Consider the following 26,349-nt stretch of genomic DNA (forward strand, 5'->3'; position numbering starts at 1 on the left):
AGAAGTCTAAGAAATAAAAATAAAACAATAAAATAAAATATAACAAAATAAAATAAAGCATATCACATGGAAGTTGTGCAAGGAAAACTAACAAAAGAAAATGCTTCCAAGAGAAGGCACAAGAATCAGAAACCCACTCAAAAATACTAAACTAAAATCAATAACATTTGCCCAGCAGATTGGGTGTTCACACGTGTGGGCCATGTGTTACTCTTTTACTCTCTCTGAGCTCATAGATGCTTTTCTCATTTGATTTAAAGGACCTTGTTCACATGGTGTCCTCCATCCCCTCTGGCAATTACACTGTTTCTACTTTCTCCTCCATAGGGTTTTGTGAGCTCCAAGGATAGGGATTATATAGAGACATCCATTCTGATGTAAATGTTCCAAGGTCTTTTTCTTGCATAATCTCTGCCTGCAGGCCTATGTATTTAATCCAATATTTGTAAGAGTAAGCTTCTCTGATGATGTAGAACAAGCCTCTGATCTATGAGTATGAGAGTATGATGGTATGTAAATATGTAAGTATGTATGTATGTATGTATGTATGTATGTATTTCAGGGCCAGAAGCATTTGGTTTAATCCAAGGTCTCTGGGATATCTAGTCTCTATTTCTTGGTTCTACCTCCTGAAAAATTCTTTAAGTCAAATCAGATATTTGTTGGTTACTCCCAGAAGCTATGTGCCACCATTGTCCTAGCATATTTGCAATAACAGGAAAAAATAAATTAAATTCCAACATCCAGGATATCAAAATTGCTAGGGGTAGGGTGGGAGGTCAGAGTCTCAGGGTAATTGGGTACCATCTCTGTGGCTCATAGTCTCTTTGTCCTATGGCAATAGTTCCTATCTATGGGTCATGTTTCCTCTGGTAGTTTATTGTCCTTTTTTCTGGGGTTTCCTAAGAGCCTAGGAAAACACAGGTATTTACACTGCAGTTCATAACAGTGCAAAATTATAGTTATAAAGTAGAAATAAAAATAATTTAATGGTTGAGGATTACCACAACCTGAGGAAATATATAAAAATGTCTCAGCATTAAAAAATTGGTAACCACTGTACTGTGAGAAAGGATATAACTAGAGAGCCCAAGGAAGTTGTCTTTTGAGGTAGTGATCTAAATATAAGGTTAAAACTGCTATCTAGTATATCTTCTGGTATATGAAACTTTAATACTAATCTTTCAGAAAAATATATGTACATACCAAAATGTTTGCAGTAATAGTAAAAATGTAGATAAATATTGAATGTAATTCTAGCATATTACTACTATGAAAAACATACAACTATGAAATGTACATACTATTTTTAATACAGTAATTATTAAAAATAGTTTGTAAAGCAAGTATCAGCAGAATATTTTTGGTTACAAACTTAAAAATATCAAAAATACACTAATGAGGAGGGGAAATAAGTTTCTTAATGGTGTAGTAGTCATGGTTAAATTGCGTATGTTTGACTATAAAAATCAAACACTTCTTCATGCAAGCAATTGCAATGAAACTCGCTGGATAAAAACAAACAAACAAACAAACAAACAGAACCCAAAAGTAAGAAAAGGGCTTAGAAGAAAGAATAAATGATTCAATGAGAGTGGAGGGGATAAGAGAGAGTGATAGGGTGAAAATGACCAAACTATATTATATAGATGTCTGAAACTATTGAATAATATCCAATTAAAAATCGATATGTAGAAAGATTATACATGTATTTTGATACATACATCTATACATATTCACACACACACACACACACACATATATATATATATATGTATATATATATATATATATATATATATATATATATATATATATAGAGAGAGAGAGAGAGAGAGAGAGGGAGGGAGAGACAGGGAGAGAGGGAAGGAGACAGAGAGAGAGACAGAGAGAGACAGAGAAACAGAGAAAGAGTGAGAATAATAGATATCGGTTTGTCAGATTATGATGTGGTTTGAATAGATTTGGTCCCATAGACTCATGTGTTTGAATACTCAGCACACAGACTATTTAGAGGTATGGACTTATTTGATTTAGTGTTTACTTGCTGGAGGAAGTGTGTTACTATGGGGATCAGTTTTGAGATCACCTAAGTCTAAGCCTTGCTCAGTGTACAACTACAGACTCCTCCTAGCTGTGTTCAGATTAAAATGTAGACCTCTCAGCTCCTTCTCAAGCATCTTGTCCACTGCATGCAACCATAGTTTTTATGATAATGGACTAAACCTATAAAACCGTAAGCCAGCCCCAATTAAATGTTTGCCATTATAAAATTGGCTTTGGTCATGGTGTCTATTAACAGCAATAAAGCCATAAGACAGATGATCACAGGTATCAAACAGATATGATAGAATTCATAATATTTAAGTGGGAGGTATAAGAAATGATGATTTTGTAGTTAAATGTGAACATTATGTATGTTAAATTCAAATATAAAGTGTGTTGCATATGAATTTGTTTTATTTCACAAAATAAGTAAAAGAGAGTGTGGGGTATATGGCTATTCAGAGAGAATAGACTGTAACAGAGTAACTAAAGTATTAATTTAGTCAAGTGATGAAATTATGACCAAAGTTCGCTATGGAATTTTGTTAGTGATTATTTTTCTAATAAAGTTTTTAAAAAGATAAAGTGATGCAAACTTGGGACAATAGAGAAGTGGGTAGATCTGAGAGGAACTGGAAGAGGAAAAATAATATGTTAAAAAACACTCAAAGAATTTTAATAAAAGGTATTAAAGCAACTTTTGTGGAATCATAGCTTGATCATCTTTTCTACGTTCACCAGCAGACATGTGAACAACTAAATTCACTTACTGATCTAGAAAGCTTGCTACATATTTCTCAGAGCTCACTAACAAGTGTGACATATGACGTATGTAAATATGAAGTCTTTAAGTGCATTCTTTGTTTAATTTTCCAGAGGTGATTGATTAATCAGTTGACACATGAAGCTTAGAAAAAAAAGAATCAGTTTACAGAATTAATAAGAGAAAGCCTTAATCCAATGTGAGCATTGTCTCATTCTTCTCTGGTTATAATAATCACTTGTTATTCAAATTAACCTTATCGTTTCCTAAGAGAAAAAAGAAAGTCTTTTAAAGTGCCAACAGGCCACCACTGAAACTGATCACTCATTCTTAGTTTTCTTCTTTATATTTTGCTCCATCATTTATGATATGTGTCAGCCACAAAATATATTGCCAGTTGTTTGGGCTGCACTAGCAAATTACTTAGATAATTAAATAATGCATCTCCTTCATTGACATATTCAGTATTCCCCAACCTCAGCTAAGTTCAAAATGCTAGAACAGCAATTTTATTACGAGGATTTAGCAGTTTTCTTCTGAGACATTAGAAGTTTCATAAATAAGTCACATTTTTAAACTACACAATGAATGTTAATTTGAAAATTCTACTTACACTTTAAAGGTTACTTCAAGTTTAGAGTAGGCTTTCAAACAGTGGAAAGAAACTGTATTTGCTACTTAAATTTTTGGAATAACAATGCAGAAAGGTATATTCTCTGACTCCTCCTAGCTGTGAAAGCTTTCATTTTTTAAATGAAAGCTTGACTCAAACCACAGACCTTTATGCTAACAACTTGTGCCTCTATAAATTTAATTTTTAAAAATTTTAGGCATTTCATATTTGAATGATTGTGCAATGTATAAGCCAATTGTGATCACGAAAGAAAAAGGTATTGCACTATTGTGCTTTTCATTCTCCTTTCAGTTTTAAAGAAACTATCATAAATGCCTCATTTAAAGTCCTACTGTGAAATATGACCACTGTCAGACTTATAGACAGTAATTTTTACTTAATTTCTGGTGAGAAAAAAAAGTCATATTACTACTATTATACTTGGTAATCTGAAAATACAAGTGTTGAAGTACTCTGTTGTTTTCTGTTACTGGCACTATTCCATGTATTCTTCCCATGCACATGTAGCTGCATGAATATGAATTTTACCGTTTGTTCTTTGAATCTTCCATGAACTTATGTGATAATTTGTCATGTCTTTTAACAAGACTTTAAAGATTGAATATGTATTTTATCATTTTGTATTTCTTAAATACAATATATATGTAATTGAATTTTATGATTTAAAGTTATCTCAAAAACCACATAGTTATTGTTTGCAACTCAGTATGTTTTACTCTAGAAATTTTCTCACTTTTTTACACATTTTTGTTATTGTAACAGTAGTAATTAAATAGTGATACACAGAGAAAAAACAATGGAACACGTTTGGTTTCCTCAACTAATTTTCTTCATCTATGTCCTACAGATTACCTCCATATGTATTCTACATCTTGCCTCTACATATGTCCTGTATATTACCTCCGTTTATGTCATATATTTTACCTCTACATATGTTCTGTATCTTCAGGGACTCTGAGCTAGAGTGAACATCTTCAGGGACTCTGAGCTAGAGTGAACATCTGTTCAACCTGAGCTTTATATCCCACAACTCCATCTGACTTTGACACCTTTTGATAGTGTTCTTCCCTGGTCCTAGAGAGGGAAACAAGTCCCTCTAGTTAACACTTTGATTTAAGGGTATTACTCAGTCCACAGTAGCTAAGCCTTTCTGTTCAGAAAGAAACATGAAGAACAATATAGAAGCTATTCATTTACTTTATAAAACTCCTAATACCTCACTCAAAAGCAAAGAATTGAAAGCATGGACACAGGTATATTAAACTACATTTCACCAAGAAAATGAAAAGCAGGTTATACGTGGATGACATGAGTAAGATATATACATACATAAATACATCCATACAAATACATATGTGTGTATATGCATATATATATATATATATATATATATAGAGAGAGAGAGAGAGAGAGAGAGAGATAAAAATGGCATGTAGATTAGATAGAGATAGAAAGATGCATACATATACTTATATATATATTAAATTCAAATAGAAAAGTAAAACACACATACACACACACATATATAGTCAAATTATACACTCTACTTACAAAAATCTAGCAAAATGTATTTGGAACAATGCGAAAAACATGGTAATCAGAAAGGAAGATATAACCCAGGAAATACCATGATACATGTTTCTTGAAGGAAAATATTTAGGAGAAAGAGGAAGAAAGAAAAGGGAGAAGAGGAATGAAAGCAGAATAGAGAAATGAAATGAAGAGAAGGAAGGAGCAAGGATGCACAGTGAGCGAGGAATAGTGTAGAAGAGAGGGGAGCCAAAGGCAAAGAGTGAAAGAGAGGAGGTGAGGGAAGAGAAGGGAGGGAACTGGAGGGGAGAGGAGGGAAGAGAACAGAAGTAAAGTGAAGAAAATGGAAGGGAAAGGAAGGGAAGAACAAAGTAGGGAAGTGGAGGGAATGGAAGAGGGGGAAGGAAAAGGAAAGGGGAAAGATAGAAAAGTAGGAAAGCAGTCATATAACCTGGTTTGGTGAAATGAAATTATAAGCTTCTGTGTTCGATATAAAAGTCTGTAAAATGTTACCAATGATGTCGGCTGATACAATTCACTTTGTGTGCCTTCACCCATAAGGACATTTTTTAAAATCTCATAAAAACAAACATCAAAATTCTCAGAGAAAATAGCTTTTATCTGTTTCCTTGAAATTTTTGAGTGGTTATTTCATCTCAAATACTTTCAGTAAAAGTGTTCTTGCATCTGTTGAATCACATAGTGCTTTATCACCAAAGATGGTGCCGGGATGGTTGCCCTGATAGGTGAATGAAAATGAGAAAATCATGCAAAGGAGCAGGAGCTGGAATATCTTTTTTACTTCTCAAATCAGTCAGGCTAAACTGTATATGACATTAATAAGTAGATTACACATGTGAAAGATGGATGAATATCTCTCTCTCTCTCTCTCTCTCTCTCTCTCTCTCTCTCTCTCTCTCTCTCTCTCCACACACACACACACATATATATGTATGTATATAAAATGTGATATATTATATATATGAGAGATGATACATATTATATATATGAAAGATTATATATAGTGACATTTCATATAGATATCTCTCTCCACATAGACAGGTAGACACACACAAACACATATACACACATAAGCACAAACACAGACACACACACACACAGAAACTAACACATGCTGTTTCTAATACAGTAAAATTGAGTTGTCATCTTGTACGAAAACCAAAGCCATCCAAAGAGGGAGAATACACTGAGATTAAAGCAGACATATTTTCACCAACAAACAAGATTGGCCTCAATAATCACACAGATTCAATAATCACACAGATTTCAGTCTGAATGCATGAGAGATGTAAATGATGCTTATCACTGATGCCCATTGTTTCAAATGATCCTTCTATGTCCTTGATTATTTTCAGATAAACTCCCAAAGCCAGAGAATAAGTTATCTAATTAAATCCAGTTCTAATTCCTGACCCTACAGAAATTTTCTAACTAGCATTGACAGTCAACAGACTAGGGCAGTGAGTCTTAGTGATTTCTTATGGGGTTACAGACATTTTCTTGTGAATCTAGCTCATCTGCAAATTCTGTGCCTCTGTACATCCCACATCACCATGAAGAGTAAGATCTGGAACAATGCTGACATTGCTACTGTTAACTCTGTTGGTGATAGCATAAATAGTATCTGCCTTTCATTAAATGCTTTCAGAGTTCCAGGTTCTTTGTTAGTTGCTTCTTATATACCATTTGCTTTAATCCTTATGATTAAACTTTGAAGTCCTTATAAAATATGTTTTATGTATCAGAAAACAGAGGCTTAGAGATATTGATTCACTTTCCAAGTTTATTCATCTTAAGCTGACATCCTTACTTACTCATTGTTTTAAAAATTAACAAAATGACTTCAAAAGATAGCAAGTGTTGTTAAAATCTTTATAGGCAATGTGTTTGACTGAGGAAATCAGAAAGAAATGTAGGGCTCAACAAACAGGACAAGATGTTTGACATTCTCAAGTGAAAGTTATATTTGTTTTGAGAAGAGAGTGGAAAAAGGATGTAGCCATGTGGACAACTATGAAAAGGATGAATTAGAAGATTCACTGAAGCAAAGAGCTCAGCCTGTCTGGATAGAGAAATCAGGCTTTGGGATTAGAGCTTAGGTACCTTAGGAATGGACACTAAATGCAATGGTGGGCAAGAGAGCATCACATGTTAAGATCTTGTACTAAGAGGTTTAGATTTCATCCTAAATGAACTGAGTTCTTGTGACATGCTTTCCTTGAGACTAGGGTTTACCTATCCTTGACTGACAGATCAAACCCAATCAGTCTTACTAACAGTACTCAAACATAGCACTACTGCACACATTAAGTTGCATACTGCTTATCCTCTTTTCCCAGTAAAACGAAATCTGAAATATTGTTATGAACATCGTATGATCTACACACCTAAAATACCTACTATGCAGTTACTTTTATAAAATTTCCTGAGTATCTAATATATGGCCTGCTGAAGCCTTTACAATCATTCCCTCTTATCATATTGGCTCCCTAACAACGGCTCCTCCTCACAGGCTAAGTTATGGAAACTCTCTGTGCTAATCATTCTCCAGAATTCAAAAAAAAAAAAAAAAAAAAATGTTGTTTTTGATTTCTGTAGTCCAAGTGCTCAATTTTAACTTGAAATTCTTCTAAAACAATGCAATTTTTTATCAAAATGATCTCACATTAAGACATTTACCTCAAATCTTCACACCTTTGATTTTTTTCTTATTTTTATTTTGTTTTAATATTTATTACAGTATAATTCACAGAGTTCATTGTAATCACTTCAAGCACTTTGTATTACTTAAAAGCTTAGAGCAGTGTTTCTCAACTTCTTAATGATGTATCCATTTATTACTGGTATTCCTGTTGAGATGACCCTCAAATTATAAAATTATTTTTGTTTCTACTTCATAACTGTAATTGTGCTACTGCTAAAATCATAATGTAGCTTTCCGCCCCTCTCTGGATCCATCCAGGTAGCGGGAGCAGACACCCAGAGAAGTCTGCACCCTTGGGGAGACTGTATCCTGAGCCATCCCTGAGAGGCCAGTGTCCTCAGAGAGGCAGGTAGGGCCAGCTGCGCACCTCCCTACACACCAGAGCCACAGCTGGGAGTAGGAAGTTCTCAGGAGCCCCCCTCCCCCAAGTACCGAAACCCTGCCCTTGTGGAATTGCACTCCCCTTCTACACCTCTTCAGATGCCAGTGGTGGGAGCAGGCATGCAGCGGGTCTGTACCCTTGTGGAAACTGCATCTTGAGTCAGCCTAGAGATGTCAGTGTCCTCAGAGAGGCAGACACCCAGTGGGCCTGCACTCTTGTGGAAACCGTATCCTGAGACATCCTAGAGAGGCCACTGACCTCAGAGCAGGGGACACCATACCCAGAGTCATCCTAGAGGAGCCACAGAACCCAGAGCAGCAGTCACCTTATCCTGAGACATTCTAGAGGAACCACTGCACTCAGAGCAGCGAAGACCTATTTGGTCTGCTCTCTAGAAGACACCTTACCCTGAGACATCCTAGAGGAGACACTGCACTCAGAGTTGCTGGAGCTCAAGATCACAGGATCACAGAGACATCTCGATCCTGAGGAGTTCTGACACAAGCAAGATAACCGGAAAGACAGTCCCCAGTCAGAACCAGTGAGAGAGGGTAGCAATTGAGCTAACCAAATGGCAAAAGGCAAGCGCAGGAACATAAACAACAGAAACCAAAGTTACTTGGCATCACCAGAACCCAGTTCCCCCACCATAGCAAGTCCTGAACACCACATCACACCAGAAAAGCAGGACTCAGAATGAAAATCACTTTTCATGATGATGATGGAGGACTTTAAAAAGGACATAAACAATACTCTCAAAGAACTTGAGGAGAACACAGGTAAACAGGTAGAAGTCCTTAGAGAAATGCAAGAAAACACAACCAAACAGGTGAAGGAATTACACAAAACCGTCCAGGATCTAAAAACTGAAGTAGAAACAATAAAGAACTCTCAAAGGGAGACTACCCAGGATTTAGAAAACCTAGGAAAAAGATCAGGAGTCATAGACGCAAGCATCACCAACAGAATACAAGAGATAGAAGAGAGAATTTCATGCACAGAAGATACCATGGAAAACATAGACATAACGGTGAAATGTAAAAAGCTCCTAACACAAAACATCCAGGAAATCCAGGACACAATGAGAAGACCAAACCTAAGGATAAGATGAAGGTGAAGATTCCCAACTAAAAGGGCCAGTAAATATCTTCAACAAAATTATAGAGGAAAACTTCCCTAACCTAAAGAAAGAGATGTCCTTAAATATACAAGAAGCCTACAGAACCCCAAATAGACTAGACTAAAAAAGAAATACCTCCTGGCACATAATAATCAAAACACCAAATATACAAAACAAAGAGAAGATACTAAAAGCAGTAAGGGGAAAAGGTAAAGTAACATATAAAGGCAGACCTATAAGAATTACAACAGACTTCTCACCAGAGACTATAAAAGCCAGAAGATTCTGGACTGATATCATACAGGCCCTAAGAGAACACAAATGCCAGCCCAGACTACTATACCCAGCAAAACTCTCAATCAATATTGATGGAGAAACCAAAATATTCCATGACAAATCCAAATTTACACAATATCTTACCACAAATCCAGCACTTCAAAGGATAATTGTGGAAAACTCCAACACAAGGAGGGAAACTACAACCTAAAAAAAGCAAGAAAGTAATCTTCCAACAACCCTAAAAGAACGTAGCTATAAAAACATAACTCCACTGCCAATAACAAAAATAACAGGAAACAACATTCATTTTTCCTTAATATCTCTTAATATCAATGGACTGAATTCTACAATAAATACAATTCTACAATAAAAAGATATAGATTATCAGATTGGATACATAAACAGACCCAATATTTTGCTGAATACAGGAAATGCACCTTTGTGAAAAAGACAGACACTACCTCGAAGTAAAAGGTTGGAAAACAATCTTCCAAGCAAATGATCCCAAGAAACAAGCTGGAGTAGCGATTCTAATATCAAATAAAATTGTTTTTCAACCAAAAGTAATCAAAAATAAATAAAGAAAGAAGGACACTACATATTCATCAAAGGAAAAATGTACCAAGAGGAACTTGCAATTCTGAACATCTATGCTCCAAATGCAAGGGAACCCATATACATAAAAGAAACTTTACTAAAGCTCAAAGCATACATTGCACCTCACACAATAATAGTGGGAGATTTCAACACCCCACTCTCAGCTATGGACAGATCGTGGAAACAAAAACTAAACCGAGACACAATGAAACTAACAGAAGTTATGAACCAATTGGATTTAACTGACATCTATAGAACATTTCATCCTAAAACCAAAGAATATACCTTCTTCTCAGCACCTCATGGTACCTTCTCCAAAATAGACCATATAATTGGTCACAAAACAGGCCTCAACACATACAAAATGATTGAAATAATCCCTTGTACCCTATCAGACCACCATGGACTAAGACCTGTCTTTGACATGGACAAAAACAATGGAAAGCCCACATACACGTGGAAACTGAACAATGCTCTACTCAATGATAACCCGGTCAAGGAAGAAATAAAGAAATTAAAGACTTTTTAGATTTAAATGAAAATGAAGACACATCATATCAAAATTTGTGGGACTCCATGAAAGCAGTAATAAGAGGAAAAATCATAGCTCTAAGTGCCCACAAAAACAAAATGGAAAGAGCATACATTAACAACTTGACAGCATACCTGAAAGCGTTAGAACAAAAAGAAGCTAATATACCCAAGAGTAGTAGACGGCAGGAAATAATCAAACTCAGGGCTGAAATCAACCAAGCTGAAACAGAAAGAACTATACAAAATATCAACAAAACCAGGAGCTGGTTCTTTGAGAAAATCAACAAGATAGAAAAACCCTTAGCCAGACAAACCAAAGAGCAAAGAGACAGTACTCAAATTAATAAAATCAGAACTGAAAAGGGAGCCATAACAACAGAAACAGAGGAAATTTAAAAAATCATCAGATCCTACTACAAAGGCCAATGCTCAACAAAATTGGAGAATCTGGATGAAATGGACAATTTTCTGGATAGATACCAGGTACCAAAGTTAAACGATGAGCAGATAAACCATCTAAACTGTCTTATAACCCCTAAAGAAATAGATGCAGTCATTAAAAATCTCCTCACCAAAAAAATTCCGGGGCCAGATGGTTTTAGTGCAGAATTCTATCAGACCATCCAGGAAGACCTAATACCAATTCTCCTCAAACTATTCCACAGAATAGAAACAGAAGGAACAATACCCAATTCATTCTATTAAGCTACAATTATACTCATACCTAAACCACAGAAAGACCCAACAAAGAAAGAGAACTACAGACCAATCTCTCTTATGAATATTGATGCAAAAATACTCAATAAAATTCTCATAAACCGAATCCAAGAACACATCAAAGCAATCATCCATCATGATCAAGTAGGCTTTACCCCAGGAATGCAGGGATAGTTCAATATTTGGAAATCCATCAATGTAATCCACTAACAAACTCAAAGAAAAAAAAACACATGATAATTTCACTAGATGCTGAGAAAGCATTTGACAAAATTCAACAACCCTTCATGTTAAAAGTCTTGGAAAGATAAGGAATTCAAAGTCTATACCTAAACATAGTAAAAGCAATATACAGCAAGCCAGTAGCCAACATCAAACTTAATGGAGAGAAACTGGAAGCAATCCCACTAAGATCTGGGACTAGACAAGGCTTCCCACTCTCACCCTACCTATTCAATATAGTACTGGAAGTCCTATCTAGAGTGATTAGACAACAAAAGAAAGTCAAAAGGATACAAATAGGAAAGGAAGAAATCAAAATTTCACTATTTGCAGATGATATGATAGTATACTTAAGTGCCCCTAAAACCTCCACAAGAGAACTCCTAAACCTGATAAACAACTTCAGTAAGGTGGCTGGATATAAAATCAACTCAAACAAATCAGTAGCCTTCCTATACTTAAAAGATAAACAGGCCGAGAAAGAAATTAGGGAAATGACACCCTTCACAATAGCTACAAATAATATAAAATACCTTGGTGTGAATCTAACCAAGCAAGTGAAAGATCTGTATGACAAGAACCTCAAGTCTCTGAAGAAAGAAATAGAAAAAGATCCCAGAAGATGGAAAGATCTCCCATGCTCCTGGATTGGCAGGATTAATTTAGTAAACGTGGCCATCTTGCCAAAAGCAATCTATAGATTCAATGCAATCACCATCAAAATTCCAAATCAATTCTTCATAGAGATAGAAAGAGCAATTTGCAAATTTATTTGGAACAACAAAAAACCCAGGATAGAGACAACTATTCTCAACAACAAAAGAACTTCTGAAGGAATCGCTGTCTCTGATGTCAAACAATACTACAGGGCAGTAGTAATAAAAACTGCATGGTATTGGTACAGAGACAGGCAGGAAGATCAATGGAATAGAATTGAAGATCCAGAAATGAGTCCACATACCTATGGTTGCTTGATCTTTGACAAAGGAGCTAAAACCATCCAGTGTAAAAAGGACAGCATTTTCAGCAAATGGTGCTGGTTCAACTGAAGGTCAACATGTAGAAGGATGCAAATCAATCCATTCATATTTCCTTGTACAAAGCTCAAATCCAAGTGGATAAAAGACCTTCCCTTAAAACCAGATACACTGAAACTAATAGAAGAGAAGGTGGGAAAGACCCTTGAATACCTAGGCACAGGGGAAAAGTTCCTGAACAGAACACAAATGGCTTATGCTCTAAGATCAAGAATTGACTAATGGGATCTCATAAAATTGCAAAGTTTCTGTAAGGCAAAGGACATTGTCAATAAGACAAAATGTCAACCAATAGATTGGGAAAAGATCTTAACCAATCCTACATCTGATAGAGGGCTAATATTCAAGATATACAAAGAACTCAAGAAATTATACTCCAGACAGCCATATAACCCTATTTAAAAAATGGGGTACAGAACTAAACAAAAAATTCTCAACAAAGGAAACTCAAATGGCTGAGAAGCACCTTAAGAAATGCTCAACATCCTTAGTCATCAGGGAAATGCAAATCAAAACAACCCTGAGATACCACCTCACACCAATCAGAATGGCCAAGATCAAAAAAACTCAGGTGATAGTAGATGCTGGCAAGGATGTGGAGAAAGAGGAACATTCCTACATTGTTGGTAGGATTACAAGCTGGTACAACCATTCTGGAAATCAGTCTGGTGGTTCCTCAGAAAACTGGACATAGCACTACCTGAGGATCAAGCTATACCACTCCTGGGCATATAACCAGAAGATGCTCCAGCATATAATAAGGACTATGTTCATAGCAGCCTTATTTATAGTAGCCAGAAGCTGGAAAGAACCAAGATGTCCCTCAACAGAGGAATGGATACAAAAAATGTGCTACATCTACACAATGGAGTATTACTCAGCTATTAAAAATAATGAATTCAAGAAATTTTTAGGTAAATGGATGGATCTAGAAATTATCATACTGAGTTAACCCAATCACAAAAGAACACACATGGTATTTACTCACTGTTAAGTGGAGGACGTTAGCCCAAAAGCTTGTAATAGTGAAGACTCAACCCGCAACCCACATGGAGCTCATGAAGAAGGAAGACCAAGAAGGGATACCTCAGTTCTACTTAGAACGAGTAACAAAAATGCTCAAGGTAGCAAATATGGAAACAAATCATGGGACAGAAACTGAAGGTGGGGCCATCAGGAGACCATTCCACCTGGGTATTCATCCCATGTACAGTCACCTAAGCTAGACACTGATATGGATGGCTGGAAGTGCATGCTGTCAGGAACATGATATAGTTGTCTCCTTAGAGGTCTGCCAAAGACTAACACATTCAGAGGACAAGGCTCACAGTTAACCACTGATATGATCAGGGGTTTCCCAATGGAGAACTTAACGAGAAGACTGAAGGAGCAGAAAGGGTTTGTGACCCCAGGAGGAAAGCAACAATACCAAACAACCAGAGGCCCCCAGGGTCTAAACCACCACCCTGGGAGCACATAGGGAGGGACCCATGACTGCAGCAGTATATGAAGGGGAGGATGGCCTTGATGGGCATAGGTGGGAGAGGAGTTTCTAGGTCCCATAAGAAAGGAACACAGAGTGGGGGGGAATGTGAGGGTGAGGAGGGAGTAGTGGAGGGGTATGTGTGGGCACTGCCTCATAGAAGCATGAGGAGGGGGGATGGGATAGGAGGTTTCTGGGTGGTGGGAGGAGGTGGGATAAGGGGATAAAATCTGAAAGGTAAATATAAAAATACCCAATTTTTTAAAAAGAGAGATAAAAAAAGGAAAAAAAGGAGAAAAATACAAAGAAAAAATAGGAGACTTAATAACAAAAAGGGAAGAATTTAGAAATTTAGAAGGCAGTTTAAGTTAATGGAAACAGCATCATAGAAACTGGAAAATCACACCCTCATAGAAGCACAAGGAGGTGGGATGGGATAAGGGGTTCCTGGGTGGTGGGGGGAATGGGATAAGGGGATAAAATTTGAAATGTAAATATTACAACCAATTTTAAAAAGGGGAAATAAAAGAAAAGTTGTTAGAACCAACATGTTTTTAAAAATGTCAGCCCTCTAGGAAAAACAAATATTTTTTGATACTTGTTCTGAGAATTGTATATTGCAGAATACACAGCCTTGGTGTATCTACTCATCAAGCATACTGAGCAGACCTGCCCAAACCTCTGATGTCCTAGAATTCCATCTGGATGCAGTGAAGACACAGCATCAGAGGCTTATCAATTTACTCTTCCCCACACCCCTCTTCTAATATCTGAATGCCCATAATCACCTTGAAGAAGTTAAAGAAGAGTAAGAGCCCCTATTCTCTGGGCTTGGGGACTAAAATGGTTAATATTGGTCTGTCTTTCTAGGGAAAGGTAGTGGTTTTGTTGGAACAGGGAGGACTAGCTAGGACTTATTGCATAGCTATAACCTATTGGTAGAAATCTGTATAATTAATATCAAGATGAAGCTATAATTTCTTAAATGGCACAAAATTTACTTTGATTTCAAATTTAAGGTTTTCACTGGTACGAGCTTCTTATTGATATAAAAGTGAGATGAATATTGATACTCTCATGGGCATTGTGCCTGTATATCACATTTAGAAATACAAGGCTTAGACCCAGTCCTTCTTTAAACTTTTAAACTGATTTGGGATGGTTAGCCTATGAGTTAAGGGACTATAGCAAATTCATGGCTTGGAGTTTATTATTAGGGTGTTTTCCATATTTTATTTAGAAATAGCTGAGAGGAGTTAACAGACAACAGTCCAGGTTACCTTACATGGATAGTTGGTTTTCAAAACATCAGAAGTCCATAGAATTGACATTACAAATATTTATATATTAATGTTCATTTTGATTAGAGAGCTGTTTGCTCCTGACAGCGTTGTGTCATGGATTCTAAGAAGAAATTGAGCATCCTTGGAGATACTCCAGTTGTGCAGTGACAGCCACTAGGCCAGAATTGCATCTTTCCATCTACAGACAAATTACTGTCCAGAAAAGGACACACATGCAGAATAGTCGACTGATTATATCTGCTTAGACAGAGTAATCAGCCCTTAATAATTCTGCATCACTAAGGTCTGTCAGATGATTCTGGGCCAGAAGGCTGAAAATTTAATGTTCCAACATTCGGTAGTATAGGGACTTTCCAGGTGTTCAGCAGTCTCTATAAGTTGGCTAAGTCTTAGAAGCTATGTTTAGTGCTTCCCATAATTTCAGTTAACTCAGTAATTCTGGGTTTCTGACAGGGTTGAAGACTTATATTCTCATACATAGTCAAGCCTGGCTATTTACTTTGAGAGAAAAGATCTGAGTGGATGGTTTTCAGCTGACATTCATTCTAAAAGCCTGGTTCAAAACTAAGTGTTTTAGTTAGGAGAGATGACAGAGGTTCTGGTTAGTCAACAAAATGATGGACTGGGTATTAGGACTATCTTGTACCTCACTGGTACAATTAGGAATAAGTATGCTCTAATTGTATTGTGAGAAAAAAGTTTTATTTTAAGAAGAAGGGTGATATGTAGGAGGAGCTACGTGGGAAGGAGTACTGAGAGGAAGAGATGGAGTAAGGAACGAAGAAGATGAAGGAGAGGAGAAGCTAGGTGATGAGAGAGAAAAAGAGAGATAAAGGGGGGGGGGGGTGGGACATGGAGGCAGATGTTCAGGTGTCTCCACCAGTCAAAAATAGTTTATATATCTAGGTTGGGTATTGGGTTACACTTCTGATTTAGCATTACGAAACTTATAAAGCTTTTGATTAACATTTTAAAAAATTGTATAAAAGGAAAAGGGGGCATGGGATAGGGGTTTTCTAGGGAGGGGAAATGGGGAAAGGGGATGGCATCTAAAATGTAAATAAAATATAAAAAAACCTAAATAAAAAGGATATAACAAAATAAATCATAATGTAAATATCTGTGTTTTATGATTGTCTTAGACAATTCCCGTGAAAGAGTAGTTGTAACCCCAAAAGGGTTGTCACCTACAGATTAAGAATGCCTACCTTGTCAGGTTAGGCAAATATTGAAGTACTTTCTCTGCATATTGTCCATTGGTACATTTCATATGTATAAAATTATAAAATATGCAGTAATTTGAAACTACCTTTATCTTCCATAGTGCAATATTTTCAAAGATTATCCAGCTCCACCTGTTCTTTTCCTTGTTTGCACAGCTAATAACAATGCACTGTTAAGGACATGCTAGATTTCTATACCCATTCATGGATTAGCCAATATTTTTGCTGCTATATTTTCTCAGCTATTGTAAATGATTTACCTAAGAGAATGTGTACAAACTTCTGTGTGGACATATTTTCATCTCTATATGGTATATATCTAAAAATAGATATTTAACATTTTAGGAACTATCAGATTGTTTTCTAGCTGTGATAGGATATTTTTATATTCCTTCTATAATATAGACAGGTAAGTTTTTATTCTTGCAAACTTTACTCCATAGTTTAATCTCCCATTGAATACTGACACACACACACTACATAAATATGATACGAGATTCTTTCTGTGAGAAATGGCAGGGAAGCTACAACTATGTTATCTCAAAAAAATATGGCTATATATATAAGACCATCACACACAAAATACCAATAGATGTATTACTGTGGGAGATTGTAATATCACTGGGGCTATACTCCTAGACAGGGAAATACAAACAACAAGGAATGCTAAGAACAGAAAAGTTAGTCTTTACTAGGGATGTGCCTCCTTAATTGGTTATTCATTTCCAACTGGTCATCTCTGAAATCATATCCATTCAAACAACACTGAACACACTTGGCAGGTTGCATTACATATAGAGAGTTATAATAATAACAGTTATAGAAATAGAGGCTATTAATTTGAGAGGGAACAGACTGGAAGTTCATGATATACTTAGAGGAATAAAAAGGAAGGGCAAAACAATGCAATTATATTTTAATATTTTAGACTATAGGTGTCAAATCAATAAATTGTTACACAAATATACTTCCAAAATGGAAATTAAATATCAATCTTTAATTCTTTAGATGACTTTTTTTTCTACAAATGAATTTCCTTAGCTACATATGCTTAAGTTATGATAACAAATCTCTTCTTTCTCCCCCTTGAGAGAAAGGGTAGGACAAGTTTCTCCTCTTGACTCTTGTATGTACTTCAAAAGGGTTCATTGAAACTTCTAATTTTACAAAATAGCACAGCCTACATGGTATGGGAAAGTACAGATATATTCCCAGCTGAAGGAGTACAGAGGAACAAGCATTTAAATTTTGACCACAGGGTCCTCACAGGGTATGAAAGAGCCCACCTGTAATACCAGTGCTCCAGAGGCTGAGGCAGGAGGTTTTCAAGTTTTAGGACAGACTGAGCTATATTAATAATACTATAAATCAAAAATATGAAAAAAGAAACAGTAACATTTGCTCTTAGCAATTGCAGTTGGTTATTTGTGATTTCAGTACCAGGCAGAACTACACAGTGAGACATAGGTTAAAATATATCTATCTAAGAGCTAGAGAGACGCCTTCACACTCACTTGTCACTCTGACAATGAACTCCAGGCATCATCCCCACTGACAGAATTCTCATCTAGTTGAAATACAAGTTAACACCTCACATAACTTCAACTTGGAGAGCCAGGGTGGGTAATTTTCATTTGTACAAAAATCAATGTTTGTAAGTCAAAATGACAAAGAGGAGATTTTGTAGTTATGTTTTCAGTAGCATGCTCTGAGGTTTAGAATATTTAGGAAGGAAAGCATTGTCTTTTCCATAGAATTACACTTCTGTGGACATCTTAGAATGAGTTTCAATTACAACTTTAGCCCTTGACTATTATCTCCCTTTTAACCACAATTTTGACAATCTTTAGAGAAAAAAAAATTCTCAGTAACGTGTAAAGTAGAAAACTTGAATTTAACTTTTTAAATTTTTTATTAGAAAAAGGACTTTGGAGTTTTCTGTTTGTTTGTTTGTTTGTTTGTTTCTCATACTGTGATTCAAAGTACTTGCATGCTACTCTACAACTCTACCCCTACTGTACCCACTTTTTACTGAAGAAAAAAAAATCTCTGGTCATAGGTTGTTGTCTTTTCCTCAGTCTTCTTTGTTTCCTGTCAAGGTAATTCTGGCTGACAGAGTTCATCCCTTCTCAGCACTTCATCGCAGTGATGCCTAGGCAAAAGGACAAGAATGCATGTCAGAGCTGTAGGATTTCTCAGTTACCAGCTAGTCTCATCCAGCCACAGAGTTTCTAGTATCTCTAAAATTCACCTGAGGAGAAACAATAATACTCTTATAATTTAACTGCCACATAAAAAGATGTAATTAAGAGCAGCAAAACATCAAAATTTTATCAAAGAAAAGGAAGAATGTCTGATGATTAGCTAGAAAGCTTGAGAATAATGAAGGGCATGAACATACTACCACATAGTGATGCCATCACGAAGAAGCTGCTGCATGGTCAAAATAGTAAATAACTTGTCCTGGATAGAAGTTGGAAAATTTTTTCTTTTGATGTTTCAGGCAACAGTAGGAAATTCATCTCAATGTGTGAAGCTTAGGAGAAGTCTCAAGGTTGTGGCTATTCACCACTGACATTCTGCCTGTACTTCTTCCTGTCTGCCAATAACCATGTTTCTCAGTGTATTTTGTGGAAGACAAGCAGCTATGACATTAAGCAACAGAAATTTTTTTCAGTAAAGTGTCAGAAAATCTGTCCTTTGACATTAACAGAATTTCTATTTGATCAGTTAATTCAATTATACAAAATACTCATTGACTTTTATCAAGCACAGCATGTTAGCTATCATGTAAACCACATATGAGGTTTGTGATGATGATTCTTGGCTGTCAACATTACTACATCTGGAATGAACTACAATCCAGAAATAGAGGGCACACTTGTGAAATATTTATTGCTTGGTTTAACGTGTGCGAATCCACTTCTATTCTGAACATTTGAGGTCTGAAGATAAAGACACATTCATTTGATTCAAATCTTGAGATAGGCAGAGTCACCTTTAATCTGAGCCACACCTTCTGCTTGAAGCCTACATAAGAACATGGAAGCTGGAAGTTTTATTCTTTGTCCATATGTTCTCACCTTGCTAACAAGTCCATTCCTTCAGTAGCATTAGAGCCTGCTTCTTTGGGATTTCAGCATCTACTGAAGACTAGCTGAGACTTCCAGACTCATTGACTGAACATCTTCTGGATTCTTGGTCTTTCTTTTCATTGCCAAGTTAGTTGGACCATATCCTGTCAATCATGCTAATAAATGTGTGTGTGTGTGTGTGTGTGTGTGTGTGTGATGAATCTCAAGAGATTTATTATATAACTTCTGTAGCTCTAGAAAACCATGGTTATACAAAGTTCAATATTTCATTTCTGACAAGATCTTAATTTTTAATGCACAGACCTATTCATGGAAATATTTATGGGTTTATATATTGATCATGCATAGAAATCACCATAAAATTTTTCCAGAGTCTATATTCAGTTCTTGAAGAATAATAAAAATAACATTAGCTGTATATGTGGATCCCATGCTGAGTGGCAGGCATTCTAAGAGACTTAGAAAGTGCTATACCATTCAATCTAAAGAACAGGTTTATAAAGTTGGTATTAAAACAAGTTATAAACTAAAAAAGTAAAATGTAGGTTTTAAACATCTGAAAATGTAGAATGTTCTCATTTTCTACTTATTATTTGTTACTTTGTTAAATAATAATTATCTAAACATATATTTGTTTCTATGGAAACTTCAAAATATTAGATAACTTTAAATGTATTTTCTAGATCTCTAAAAAACTCCTATATTTTACTAACACAATTTTTAATTCTATAGTACTTACATGAATTTTCAAAGAAAAGCATTAATTGCAAAGCTTTTAAGTTTAAATGAAGGGTCTTTAAAAATATACCTAAATAAAAAAATATTAATTTCTCTGTATAGCTATACTCCTTCTGTAAGTGCTCTAAAAAGACACAAGACAGAATATGATTTTATCAGTCATTATTATACACAATTTGAGTGGGTTTCTGCGGTATAATTCAAATAAGTCAATAAAGTTATTTTTTTCTATTTAAAGTAGATTTTTTTCTCATGTAATATATCTTGATTATCATTTTCCTTCCCTTTACTCTTCCCAGTTTCTCCCATTACCACCTGGTCTCCCAGCCAGGCTCAGTTCTTTTCTCTCTTTCAGAAAAAAATGCTTCAAATAGATAAAAATAAAATATGATATAATAAGATAAAATAAAAATTATGTCAGAGTTTAACATGAGAAAAAAAAAGGGAAGAAAAAGATCCAAAGATAAGGCTCAAAAAATCACTTGAATGCCCACTCAGGAATTTTAGAAAAAACACTAACCTGAAAGCCATCATATAAATCAATATTCTTTTTTACATTTCTTTCTTTTATTGAAACAGATTTTCTTACATAATATATTGTAATTATAGCTTTCCATTCCTGTACTCCTCCAAGTTTTTTCCCACATCCCCTCCTATCCAGATCCATTCCCTTTCTATTTCTCATTAAAAAATAGAAAAGGCTTTTAAGAGATAATAATAAAATATAACCAAAGGAAATATATTAAGATGAAATCAAAACTGTTATATCAGATTTGGATAAAATAAGCAAGAGATAGCCAGAAGCTAGAAACAACCCAAATGTCCCACAACAGAATGGATACAGAAAATATTGTTCGTTTACACAATGGAATACTACTTATCTATTAAGAGTGAAGACATTCTTATGTATTAAGAATGAAGACATTGTAAGTTTTGCAGGCAAATGGATGGAACTAGAAAACATCATCCTGAGTGAGGTAACTCAGACTCAAAAGGATATGCATAGTATGTACTCACTAACAAGTAGATATTTGCTAAAATAGTACAGAATACTCAGGATACAATCCAAAGAACTTAAGACGGCTAACAAGACAAAGGGCCCAAGTGAGTTGCCTTAATCCCACTTGGGAAGGAGAAGAAAGCAATCATGGGGGAAAGAAGGGACCTGGGTAAGAAAGGCAACGGCAACGGAGAGGGAAAGAGGGGAACATAATCAAGCATTAGGGGAACAGGACTGAAGGTCTGAGGGCCAGCAGAAAAAATCGAAATAGACAACCTCAGAAGTATGGGTGTGTGTGTGGGAGTAACCTCTAGAATGTACCAGAGACCTGAGATGTGAGAGACTCTCAGGACTCGAAGGTAGGGAGGGACCTTAGATGAAATGTCCTACAGTTGTTAGAGGAAACTTGTAGAGTTCACCTCCAGTAGAGGGACAGGACACCAAGTGGACTGTTCCCATCCCACAGTCAAAAACTCTGATCCATAATTGTTCCAGTCTGAAAGAACAGTAGGAACAAAAGTAGAGTAGAGCATGAAGAAAAGAAGTTCCGGTGACAGTTTCAAATTGAGATCCAGCTCGTAGGAGGCCCCAAAGCCTGACATTATTATTGATGCTGTGGTGTGCTTACAAACAGGGGCCTCTCATGATTGCACTCTGAAAGGCCCAACAAGCAGTTGAAAGAGTCAGATGCAGATATTTACATCCAACCAATAGATGGAAGCTGCTAAACCCTGTGGTTGAATTAGGAGAAAGCTGGAAGAAGCTGAGGAGGAGGGCAACCCTGTAGGAGGATCAGCAGTCTCAATTAACCTGTACCCCAAGATCTCTCTGACACTGGAACACCAACCAGGCAGCATACACCAGCTGATATGAGGCCCCCAACACATATACTGCAGAGGACTGCTGGGTCTGGACTTAGAGAAGATGAACCTAACCCTTGAGACACTTGGGGCCCCAGGGAATGGGGAAGTCTGGTGGGAGGTTAGGGATATCATCATGGAGATGTGGTTGGAGGAGGTATGTGATGTGGAACAGTCTGAGAGTGGAGTGGGAGGGATAAAATCTGGACTGTATAAAAAAAGATTAAAGAATAAAAAAATTTAACAAAACCAAAAAAAAAAAAAAAAAAAGAAAGAAAGAAAGAAAAAAAAAGAAAAAGATCGAAAGAGAAGTCACAAGAACTAGAAATCCACTTGTTCACACACTCAGAAATCCCATCAAAATACTAACCTAGAAGCCATAACATAAATAGAAGACCAGGTTTAGAACCTTGCAGGCTTGTTGCATACTGCCTCACTGATAGTGTGTTTGTCTGTGCTTTGCTTATGTTGATGTAGATGGCATTATTTTCTTGGTGTCTTTCATATCCTCTGGCCTTTACACTTTTGGCCACCTCTTCTGCAAGATTCTCTGAGCTCTGAGGGGAGGAGGTTTTTTGGAGCCATTCTTTTTATGGCTAAGTGTTCCAAGGCTGTCATTCTTTGCATAATGTCTGGCTGTGGGCCCCCACATTGATTGTCATCTGCCACAGAGGGAAGCTTTTTTCATGATGGCTGAGTAAGATACTGATCTATGAGATCATTAAGTGTCACATTTTTTAAACATTAATGTTTGCTTTTACCCTAGATCCCTGGGGCATTTATTCTGGTTCTTGGTTTCCCAATGAGTATCAGCTATAGGTTCCATCTCATGGAGTAGGCCTTAAGTCAAATCAGACATTGGTTGGTTACTCCCAAAATCTTTGTGCCATCATTTTTCTAGAATATATGCAGGCATAACACCATTGACAACCCAAAGAATTGGAATCTTTCTGTCTCTCTCATCTTCTCTCTCCCTCCCTCCCTCTTTCCTTCTGTCCCTCTCTCCCTCCCTCCCTCCCTCCCTCCCTCCCTCCCTCCCTCCATCCCTCTCTCCCTCTCTTCCTCGCTGTCTCTGTCTCTGTCTGTCTGTCTCTCTTTCACTTTTTTATATTCATAGTTCCTTCCTATACCAAAACCACTTGAATATAGACTTCTCCATGTATAATAAGTTGTGTTTTTTTTTTTTTTCAGCAAGCTGACAAGAGCCAGGGTTGTTTAGAGTACTAAAAGGATCCCTTTTGCCAACAACTCAATTAGATAAAACCCAATTCCAGGACTGGGAGCTTCATTTGGTGGTGAAATGTTCAGTTGGAGCTCTGTCTTCCCCATTATTTGGTAGATACATTTATAGCAATTTCATATACGCATATATTTAAAAAAAAACTTACCAAATTAAGTTTCCATACTACCCAGTACATGGCACTAAATTTTGGCTATCTCTCCCAATATTTTCTCCCTTATCTTAACCCTTTACATTCCCACATGATCCTCCCCTTCAACCTCATCAATCCAAAATCCATAGCTCTCTTTTATATCTCCTTTACTTTAAGAGATTTATCTGTCCTACACCCCTCCATCTCTTACTCTGTACATGAATTCTGTGGTTCTATATATTGTAGCTTGATTCCTTTTGTTTATGTCTGATGACAAATTCTGATTGCTAGCAGAAGACATTTGTAGATTTAAAACCCCAGACCCAGAAAACCTAATTTCAAACTTGTTTCCTAAATGACTGTCATTGTCATTAACATATATACACAATCTGTGGCCATAGGAAACAACATGATGGCCTACTACCAGATGGACAGGACTATCTACTGAGCATGAAATTAGAATGAGGCCAAGGACACAGTGCAGCCCTCTTTTCCAGACCCTGGTCACAGCACACAAACCTTGGAATATGGACCCCCGTACATAGACTTTAAAAGCTGGAAAAAACTTTAAATAACAAAAATGTCACGCACATTCACATTATTTAGTAAAACACATAACTATTGTTATTTCAACAAAGACATTCATTATAAACCTGAAAAGGGATAAGAATAAGCTAGAGAAAACAGGTACAACTAAGAAGAAACTCATAAAATGTCAAAGTTTAAAAGGTGATGGTACATCCAGAGGAAATGTAATTTTGCTTTTGAAATATATTCTTCTTCTGCCCTCTTGGGAATAAGCATGAAGAACTTGTGATCACAGCTCAGATATGCAAGAAATAGACATTCTTTTCATTAACTGAAAAGATACAATCTGACTTAAAACTTCTGTTTCCTATGTGGGCACCTAACATCTTAGCTCCTAATAAAACATCTTAATATTCATATTTAAGTGGCATATTCTAATATGAAATATCTCTTATAAAAACCTATTACTATAACTTTATTAATACTTTATAATACAATTGAAATATATATTCATCATTCAGTGCAACATTGCACTGTGAAGTGGGCTGAAATGTAGTAATGTATTGTCTCTTCTTTTGTGGTCCCCTTCTCTGGATTGTCTTTTGAGTAGGCATTGCCTCCACACCTGAGAGGTAGCCCTTGCAAGTGGCTGGGCTCCTCCACTTGATCTTAAGTGATGGGTCAGCATGTCTGCACAGTAGACTGTGAGTTGATTCCCTGTCTCTCAAATATAAAGTGTTTTTCATCATTCCACAATGTATTTGAGATACATAGTATTTGAATTCTTATTGATATTTACTTACATAACCTGAATTTTTAATGTTCAGAAAATCATTTTGTCTTGCCCGCCCCCTCCCCCCCCCCAAAAAAAAACAAGTGAACAAATTTATTTGATATTTTTTGGAACAATTCTACCTAGGCAAAAAAACATCTAATATGAAAAACCTTGCCCATGATAGAAATCATAGACCTCATAATATTATGGATAAAATAAAGGGATTGAATAAAGCACCTCTTGGAAGCAACGGGAAGCTATGGGCACTACAGAAAGGCCCTTATCCTAACTCTCTTATCACCTCTCCTCTCAGATACCACATTTCTCCTCTTACATATAAGATATTAGTCACACCACCTGAAAAGTCATTGATGACCATCAGACATTAAAGATCTGAATGGGAATAGATAAGTTGTTGAAAAACTCCTTCCATTATCAGTGTAATTCTGGAATAAAAAAAAAAAGAGTAACAATAGTAGTTGATTAATTGTTCTGCTATTCTGGGGCTTGCTCAAAAGCTACACTGCTTCCGTATCTGCTCATACATACATTGTGATGCTAAAGCACAACCCACTTGTACATATCCTGTTTCCAGAGGCTTTTGGAAAGATTGAAAGACTACTTTCTCTCACGCTTGATCTCTCTCTTTCCCTCCCTCCCTCCCTCCCCTTCCCCTTGGTATTTCATGTCAAATATATTTCACATGCAATATATTCTTGGAACAACTATAGCTGTCTAGGACCAATAAAAGCATCAGAATATTTGTTTGCCCTCATGTAAAATCACAGTTGATTTACTCAGCTGTTGAAGTTGTCCAGGCCACCAGGACCTCTAAAATTCTCCAGAGTAGTAGGATATGGAGAAAAGAAGAATGATGAAAAGGAGGCACATGCTCACATCATCTTTTCATTTGTTCTTAATTTTCTTTATAATCTTTGTATAGGATGACCAATGTCCTAATATAAAATAAAACTACATGTGCTTCATGCAAAGAAATCCCTACAGACTTTCAATGGGTTTCATTTTGTATCTGTTTATCATTTGATATGATATACCTTCTGAAACCCCTTCTGGGTTTTTTTTTTTTTTTTTTTTTTTTTTTTTTTTTTTTTGCCTTGTGTGGCTATTTATAAATATTTTGTGTATTTTTCAAACAACTTGAGCATTGCAGTATCCAAAAATCAATATAAAATAACTATTTGTGGCTTGAGTCCAGCTGGCTGAGCTCAGAACTCGAAAGAAGATATGTGAAGTCGGCAAAACCTGACTTTGACTAAGACATGCAGTTCTCACAGGCTGGCACTGCGACAACTCAGGCCACTTTCATTTGTACATCTGTTTTGTTTTACATCTGAAAATGTTTACCATTCATTTTCTCATGTAT

Source organism: Arvicanthis niloticus, chromosome 5 (genome assembly GCF_011762505.2).
Source record: "Arvicanthis niloticus isolate mArvNil1 chromosome 5, mArvNil1.pat.X, whole genome shotgun sequence".
NCBI classification, from domain to species: domain Eukaryota; kingdom Metazoa; phylum Chordata; class Mammalia; order Rodentia; family Muridae; genus Arvicanthis; species Arvicanthis niloticus.